This window comes from Bison bison, unplaced genomic scaffold (genome assembly GCF_000754665.1).
Source record: "Bison bison bison isolate TAMUID 2011002044 unplaced genomic scaffold, Bison_UMD1.0 scf7180017864101, whole genome shotgun sequence".
Lineage (NCBI taxonomy): Eukaryota > Metazoa > Chordata > Mammalia > Artiodactyla > Bovidae > Bison > Bison bison.
The window spans coordinates 1130501-1136841 of NW_011494673.1; the positions used below are offsets into that span (position 1 = coordinate 1130501).

The window sequence follows — 6341 nt, forward strand, 5'->3', positions numbered from 1 at the left end:
GCAGATGACACCACCCTTATGGCAGAAAGTGAAGAGGAACTAAAAAGCCTCTTAATGAAAGTGAAAGAGGAGAGTGAAAAAGTTGGCTCAAAGCTCAACATTCAGAAAACTAAGATCATGGCATCGGGTCCCATCACTTTGTGGGAAATAGATGGGGAAACAGTGGAAACAGTGTCAGACTTTTTTGGGGAGGAGGCTCCAAAATAACTACAGATGGTGATTGCAGCCATGAAATTAAAAGACACTTACTTCTTGGAAGGAAAGTTATGACTAACCTAGATAGCGTATTGAAAAGCAGAGACATTACTTTGCCAGCAAAGGTCCGTCTAGTCAAGGCTATGGTTTTTCCAGTAGTCGTGTATGGATGTGAGAGTTGGACTGTGAAGAAAGCTGACTGCCGAAGAATTGATGCTTTTGAACCATGGTGTCGGAGAGGACTCTTAAGAGTCCCTTGGACTGCGAGGAGATCCAACCAGTCCATCCTAAAGGAGATCAGTCCTGGGTGTTCTTTGGAAGGAACGATGCTGAAGCTGAAACTCCAGTACTTTGGCCACCTCATGCGAAGAGTTGACTCATTGGAAAAGATTCTGATGCTGGGAGGGATTGGGGGCAGGAGGAGAAGGGGACGACAGAGGATGAGATTGCTGGATGGCATTACCGACTCGATGGACATGAGTTTGAGTGAACTCCGGGAGTTGGTGATGGACAGGGAGGCCTGGCGTGCTGCGATCCATGGGGTCGCAAAGAGTCAGACACGACTGAGTGACTGAACTGAACTGAACTGAAATAGTCTTACTATTTACTATTCAATAAAAAGTGATTATGTAATCTAGGCTAGATTAGGTAGGAAAAGAATGGGCTGATGGACAATGACAGAGCTCTAGAGTCAAAGGATTAGGTAGTGGATCTCAACTCTGACTATACATAACAATCACATGAGGAGCTTTAAAAAAGTAATACCACTGGTACCAAGCTCACCTCCGGAATTCTTCGGAAAAGGCATCTAGGCATTGGCATTTTTTTCAAGCTCCCTAGGCTGAGAACTGCTAAGAAGTTCTGAAGAAACGGCAAAATTGTGACAGTGAGGGCATCTGAGCAAGTAGGGTAGTAAGATAGGAAACAGTGAACTGATGGCACAAAAGTGAGATAGACACAATAGAAATGTCAGAGGTAGCACAGCTTCTGGTCATGACAAGATTCAGGTTGAGATCATGAGCAGGGGAGTGAAGGCAGAGAAGAAAAAGTCACTGGAGGTGTGGTTAAAGAACCAGGAACACAAGGTACTAGACGGCTCATCAAGTGGAGAGGGAAAGCACTGAGAAAAATTACAGAAGATGGCAGAGAGGAAGATATGAAGCTGCAGCTAAATTCTTCAAATGAAGAGGAATGGCCAGTGGATTGGCAAAGTATAGCAATATGGAAAGGAAGAGACTGAATAATGGATTTTGTCTACGATGCTTGCTAGCAACAGATTTTAAAATTATTAAGAGACTACCAATTCTAGCTCCACCCAAAATAGGGTTTTCAATTATTTTGTTCAGTGGTGGTTACACCAAGGCAAGACGAAAAACCAATGAAATGAAATCTTCTAAAATGTTCCATGTGTTTTGACTGAGCTAGAAAACTAGCTCAATATCTCTTGAGAGGCTTCCCATGTGAATTCTCTTTTTCCCTTTAAAAAAAATATACATACATCAAGCATAATGGAAAGGATCAAGAAGTCGCCATGACAAGGGTTCTTAAGTCGTACGCTCTTAAAATAAACTTTAAAACTTAGAGGATGGGCATGTGCACGTGTTCCTGAAGAGAAAGTTCATAACTATAATCAAATTCTCAAAGGGTTAGTGACCCCAAAACAAAGAACCAGGCAACTAAGATGTATTTCCTAATTAGACAGCCAGGCTACTTTTAAGTGCAGCTATGCCACCCTTAATAAAAGACCTCCAAACTCTTGTAACAAACAAGTCAATACTTTCTTCAGTTCAATTCAGTTCAGTTGCTCAGTTGGGTCCAACTCTTTGCGACCCCATGGATTGCAACATGCCAGGCCTCTCTGTCCATCACCAACATCTGGAGTTTATGCAAACACATGTCTATTGAGTTGGTGATGCCATCCAACCATCTCATTCTCTGTCTTACCCTTCTCCTCCTGCCTTCAATCTTTCCCAGTATTAGGGCGTTTTCAAAAGAGTCAGATCTTCATATCACGTGGCCAAAGCATTGGAGTTTCAGCTTCAGCATCAGTCCTTCCAATGAATATTTAGGACTGATTTCCTTTAGGATGGACTGGTTGGATCTCCTTGCTGTCCAAGGGACTCTCAAGAGTCTTCAACACCACAGTTCAAAAGCATCATTCTTTGGCGCACAACTTTCTTTATAGTCCAACTCTCACATCCATACATGACTACTGGAAAAACCATAGCTTTGACAAGATGGACCTTTTGTTGGCAAAGTAATGTCTCTGCTTTTTAACAAGCTGTCTAGGTTGGTCATAACTTTCCTTCCAAGAAGTAAGTGTCTTCTAATTTCATGGCTGCAGTCACCATCTGCAGTGATTCTGGAGCCCAAAAAAATAAAGTCTGTCACTGTTTCCACTGATTCCCCATCTATTTCCCATGAAGTGATGGGACCAGATGCCATGATGTTAGTTTTCTGAATGCTGAGTTTTAAGCCAACTTTTTCACTCTCCTCTTTCACTTTAATCAAGAAGCTCTTTAGTTCTTCTTCTCTTTCTGCCATAGTTCAGTTCAGTTCAGTCGCTCAGTCCGACTCTTTGTGACCCCATGAATCACAGCATGCCAGGCCTCCCTGTCCATCACCAACTCCCGGAGTTCACTCAAACTCACGTCCATTGAGTTGGTGATGGCATCCAGCCATCTCATCCTCTGTCGTCCCCTTCTCCTCCTGCCCCCAATTTCTCCCAGCATCGGAGTCTTTTCCAATGAGTCAACTCTTCGCATGAGGTGGCCAAAGTACTGGAGTTTCAGCTTTAGCATCATTCCTTCCAAAGAAATCCCAGGGCTGATCTCCTTCTAATCTGCATATCTGAGGTTATTGATATTTCTCCTGGCAATCTTGATTCCAACTTGTGCTTCATCCAGTCCAGCATTTCTCATGATGTACTCTGCATGTAAGTTAAATAATCAGGGTGACAATATACAGCCTTGACGTACTCCTTTTCCTATTTGGAACCAGTCTGTTGTTCCATGTCCAGTTCTAACTGTTGCTTCTTGACCTGCATACAGATTTCTCAGGAGGCAGGTAAAGTGGTCTGGTATTCCCATCTCTTTCAGAATTTTCCACAGTTTATTGTGATCCACATAGTCAAAGGCTTTGGCATAGTCAATAAAGCAGAAATAAATGTTTTTCTGGAACTCTCTTGCTTTTTCGATGATCCAACGGATGTTGCCAATTTGATCTCTGGTTCCTCTGCCTTTTCTAAATCCAGCTTGAAAATCTGGAAGTTCACAGTTCACGTACTGTTGACGCCTGGCTTGGAGAATTTTTAGTATTATTTTGCTAGCGTCTAAGATGAGTGTAATTGTGCAGTAGTTTGAGCATTCTTTGGCATTGCCTTTCTTTGGGATGGGAATGAAGACTGAGCTTTTCCAGTTGTGGCCACTACTGAGTTTCCCAAATTTGCTGGCATATTGAGTGCAGCACTTGCACGGCATCATCTTTTAGGATTTGGAATAGCTCAATTAGAATTCCATCACCTCCCACTAGCTTTGTTCATAGTCGTGCTTCCTAAGGCCCACTTGACTTTGCATTCCAGGATGTCTGGCTCTAGGTGAGTAATCACACCATCGTGATTATCTGGGTCATGAAGATCTTTTTTGTATAGTTCTGTGTATTCTTGCTGTCTCTTCTTAATATCTTTTGTTTTTGTTAGGTTCATACCATTTCTGTCCTTTATTGTGCCCATCTTTGCATGAAAAGTTCCCTTGGTATCTTTAATTTTCTTGAAGAGATCTCTAGTCTTTCCCATTCTATTGTTTTCCTCTATTTCTTTGCATTGATCACTGAGGAAGGCTTTCTTATCTCTCTTTGCTATTCTTTAAAATTTTGCATTCAAATCGGTATATCTTTCCTTTTCTCCTTTGCCTTTCATTTCTTTTCATAGCTGTTTGTAAGGCCTGGTCAGACAACCATTTTGCCTTTTTCTATTTCTTTTTTTTTTTTTTTTCCTAATTTTATTTTATTTTTAAACTTTACATAATTGTATTAGTTTTGCCAAATATCAAAATGAATCTGTCACAGGTATACATGTGTTCCCCATCCTGAACCCTCCTCCCTCCTCCCTCCCCATACCATCCCTCTGGGTTGTCCCAGTGCACTAGCCCCAAGCATCCAGTATCGTGCATCGAACCTGGACTGGCAACTCGTTTCTTACATGATATTTTACATGTTTCAATGTCATTCTCCTAAATCTTCCCACCCTCTCCCTCTCCCACAGAGTCCATAAGACTGTCCATTTCTTTTTCTTGGGAATGGTCTTGGTCACTGCCTCCTATATAATGTCACAAACCTCCATCCATAGTTCTTCAGGCACTCTGTCTATCAGATCTAATCCCTTGGATCTATTTGTCACTTCTACTGTATATTTGTAAGGGATTTGATTTAGGTCAGACCTGAATGGTCTAGTGGTTTTCCCTGCTTCTTCAATTTAAGTCTGAATTTGGCAATAAGGAGTTCATGATCTGAGCCACAGTCAGCTCCTGGTCTTGTTTTTGCTCACTGTATACAGCATCTCCATCTTTGGCTGCTAAGAATATAATCAATCTGATTTTGGTATTGACCATCTAGTGATGCCCATGTGTACAGTCCTCTCTTGTGTTGTTGGAACAGGGTGTTTGCTGTGACCAGTGCGTTCTCTTGGCAAAACTCTGTTAGCCTTTGCCCTGCTTCATTCTGTACTCTAAAGCCAAATTTGCCTGTTACTCTAGGTGTTTCTCGACTTCCTACTTTTGCATTCCAGTCCCTTATAACAAAAAGGACATCTTTTTTGGGTGTTAGTTCTCGAAGGTCTTGTAGGTTTTCATAGAACTGTTCAACTTTAGCTTCTTCAGCATTATTGGTTGGGGCATAGACTTGGATTACTGTGATACTGAATGGTTTGCCTTAGAAACGGAGATCGTTCTGTTATTTTTGAGACTGTATCCAAGAACTGAATTTCAGAGTCTTGTTGACCATGATGGCTACTCCATTTCTTCTAAGAGATTCTTGCCCACAGTAGTAGATATCATGGTCATCTGAGTTAAATTCACCCATTCCAGTCGATTTTAGTTTGCTGATTCCCAAAATGTCGATGATCACTCTTGCCATCTCCTATTTGACCACTTCCAATTTGCCTTGATTCATGTGGGCTGCCGTCTATGGGGTCGCACAGAGCCAGACACGACTGAAGCGACTTAGCAGCAGCAGCAGCATGGACCTAACATTCCAGGTTTCCATGCAATTTTGCTCTTTACAGCATCGGACTTTACTTCCATCACCAGTCACATTCACAACTGGGTGTTGTGTTTGCTTTGGCTATGTCTCTTCATTCTTTCTGGAGTTAGTTCTCCATCAATCTCAGTAGCATACTGGGCACCTGCCGACCTGGAGAGTTTATCTTTCAGTGTCCTATCTTTTCACCTTTTCAGACTGTTCATGGAGTTCTCAAGACAAGAATACTGAAGCACTTTACCATTCCCTTCTCCAGTAGACCATGTTTTGTCAGAACTCTCCACCATGACCCATCTGTCTTGGGTGGCCCTACACAGCATGGCTCACAGTTTTATTGAGTTAGACAAGGCTGCAGTCCACGTCATCAGACTTGTCAGTTTTCTGTGATTGTGGTTTCTTAGCTATAGGTAAAACCTACTCACCTACCCACTAAAAGTGTGTTAGTGAAAAGTTTGCCTGTAAAGATGAAGAAACAGAGGTACTGGCTGATAGGAGAAAAGATCAACTAAATAACCTTCAATTATTCTTTTATTCTTTCACTGCATATTAAAAGTTTTGCATTTTAGAAATGCATAATTCTTTTGATATTGCAACAGAGCCTATAATTTATTGTTGTTGGTGTCTTTTAATCCAGATTGGTGCAGATACAGTGTTTGCTTATGGCAAGACAGACATATGTGCCAGGTAATAAATATTCTTCTTCCTCCAATGTGGTAGATCTGACGGTAAATACCATTAAGACCCCTGGCAGAGGAAACCATTGATCTGCAGTTTCTGCCATTTACCTGGTTTTTCCTAGTCCATATAAGGAGAAAGTAGCATCACTAATTAAGAAGACACTGCAGGGTGCTTGGCTGCAATAGACCTGTGCCCGCCCTCCAAAAAAAAAAAAA

At 41.7% G+C, this 6341-nt stretch overlaps 1 protein-coding gene across 1 annotated transcript in view; it reads right to left on the reverse strand.

Annotated features, from left to right (window-relative positions):
- SRBD1 (S1 RNA binding domain 1) overlaps nucleotides 1-6341 on the reverse strand; it is a 251450-nt gene that overhangs the window by 241449 nt on the left and 3660 nt on the right. The gene's annotated exons all lie outside the window — the stretch shown is intronic.